A 2,748-nucleotide genomic window follows, 5' to 3' on the forward strand; every position below is an offset into this window, starting at 1 on the left:
CTCCCTCACCCTCTTTCCTTTCTCCCATGAGAGGGAAAGGAAGGAGGGGCTATACCTCCGCCTTTTCCTTCACTAGGGATGTTCGGCCAGGAAGAGGGGCGCACCAGCCCCCTGTGGGCTGGTCTGTCCCTCCCTTGGCCCATTAAGCCCATATACATGTCAGGGGTGCTCGGAACCCCTTCAAGTGACCCGATTTCTTCCCGGTACGTCCCGAAACACTTCCGTGTCCAAATACAATCATCCTATATATCAATATTTACCTCTTGAACATTTCGAGACTCATCATCATATCCGTGATCTCATCCAGGACTCTGAACAACATGCGGTCATCAAATCATATAACTCATATAACACTATATCGTCAACGAACGTTAATCATGCAGACCCTGCGGGTTCGAGAACTATGTAGACATGACCGAGACACCTCTCCGGTCAATAAACAATAGCGGAACCTAGATGCCCATATTTTCTCCTACATATTCTATACGAAGATCTTTATCAGTCGAACAGTTATGACAACATACGTAGTTCCCTTTGTCCATTGGTATGTTACTTGCCCAAGATTCGATCGTCGATATCTATATACCTAGTTCAATCTCATTACTGGCAAGTCTGTTTACTCGTTCTGTAATACTTCATATGGCAACTAACTCATCAGTCACTTTGCTTGCAAGGCTTCTTATGATGTCGATTAACGAGAGGGCCCAGAGATACCTCTCCGATCTATGCCAATTCAACATACACCTTTGGAGATACCTGTAGAGCATCTTTGTAATCACCAAGTTACGTTGTGACGTTTGATAGCACACAAGGTATTCCTCCGGTATCCGGGAGTTGCATAATCTCATAGTCGAAGGAACATGTATTTGACATGAAGAAAGCAATAGCAATAAACTGAACGATCATTATGCTAAGCTAACATATGGGTCTTATCCATCACATCATTCTCCTAATGATGTGATACCGTTATCATATGACAACACATGTCCATGGTTAGGAAACTTTAACCATCTTTGATCAACAAGCTAGTCTAGTAGAGGCTCACTAGGGACACGGTATTTGTTTATGTATTCACATATGTATTTAAGTTTCTCATCAATACATCTAGCATTAATAATAAACCTTTATCATGAATAAGGAAATATAAAATAACAACTTTATTATTGCCTCTAGGGCATATTTCCTTTAGTAACCCACTTGCACTAGAGTCAATAATCTAGTTTACATCGCCATATGATTAACACCCAAAGAGTTTACTAGAGTCAACAATCTAGTTCACATCACCTTGTGATTAACACCCAAAGAGTACTAAGGTGTGATCATGTTTTGCTTGTGAGAGAAGTTTAGTCAACAGGTCTGCCACATTCAGATCCGTATGTATTTTGCATGTTTCTATGTCTACAATGTGATACGTCTCCAACGTATCTATAATTTTTGATTCTTCCATGCTATTATATTATCTGTTTTGGATGCTTAATAGGCATTTATATGCTATTTTATATTATTTTTAGGACTAACTTATTAACTGAGGGCCCAGTGCCAGTTTCTGTTTTTTGCCTGTTTTAGAGTTTCGCAGAGAAGGAATACCAAACGGAGTCCAAACGGAATGAAACCTTCGCGATGATCTTTCTTGGACCGAAAGCAAACCAGAAGACTTGGAGATGAAGTCGAAGATGCAACGAGGAAGCCACGAGGTAGGAGGGCATGCCCAGGGGAGTAGGGCACGCCCCCACCATCACGGGCCCCTCATGGCTCCCCTGACCTAGTTCCCTCACCTATATATACTCTTATACCCTAAAAACATCCAGGAGAGCCACAAAACCACTTTTCAACCGGCACAACCTTCTATGCCTGTGAGATCCCATCTAGGGACCTTTTCCGGCATCCTGCCGGAGGGGTATTCTATCATGGAGGGCTTCTACATCAACACCATTACCTCTCTGATGAAGCGTGAGTAGTTTACCACACACCTTCGGGTCCATAGTTATTAGCTAGTTTGCTTCTTCTCGCTCTTTGATTCTCAATACCATGTTCTCCTTGATGTTCTTAGAGATCTATTCGATGTAATATTCTTTTGCAGTCTATTTGCCGAGATCTAATGAATTGTGGATTTGTGATCAAGATTATCTATGAATATTATTTGGTTCTTCTCTGAATTCTTATATGCATGATTTGATATCTTTGCAAGTCTCTTCGAATTATCTATTTAGTTTGGCCTACTAGATTGATCTTTCTTGAAATCGGAGAAGTGCTTAGCTTTGGGTTCAATCTTACGGTGTCCTTTCCTAGTGATAGTAGGGGCAGCAAGGCACGTATTGTATTGTTGCCATCGAGGATAAAAAGATGGGGTTTTCATCATATTTCTTGAGTTAATTCCTCTACATCATGTCATCTTGCTTAATGTGTTACTCCGTTCTTTATGAACTTAATACTCTAGATGTATGCTGGATAGCGGTCGATGTGTGGAGTAATAGTAGTAGATGCAGGCAGGAGTCGGTCTACTTAACACGGACGTGATGCCTATGTTCATGATCATTGCCTAAGAAATCATCATAATTATGCACTTTTCTATCAATTGCTCGGCAGTAATTTGTTCACCCACCATAATATTTGCTATCTTGAGAGAAGCCACTAGTGAAACCTATGGCCCCCGGGTCTCTTTTCCATATTATTGAATCTTGTTTACATCTTGCTAGTTTGCGGTCTACTATTTTGCAATCTTTGCTTTCCAATCTATAAACCAAAAAT

The sequence above is a fragment of the Triticum aestivum genome, chromosome 2B, assembly GCF_018294505.1.
Source record: "Triticum aestivum cultivar Chinese Spring chromosome 2B, IWGSC CS RefSeq v2.1, whole genome shotgun sequence".
Classification (NCBI taxonomy): Eukaryota; Viridiplantae; Streptophyta; class Magnoliopsida; order Poales; family Poaceae; genus Triticum; species Triticum aestivum.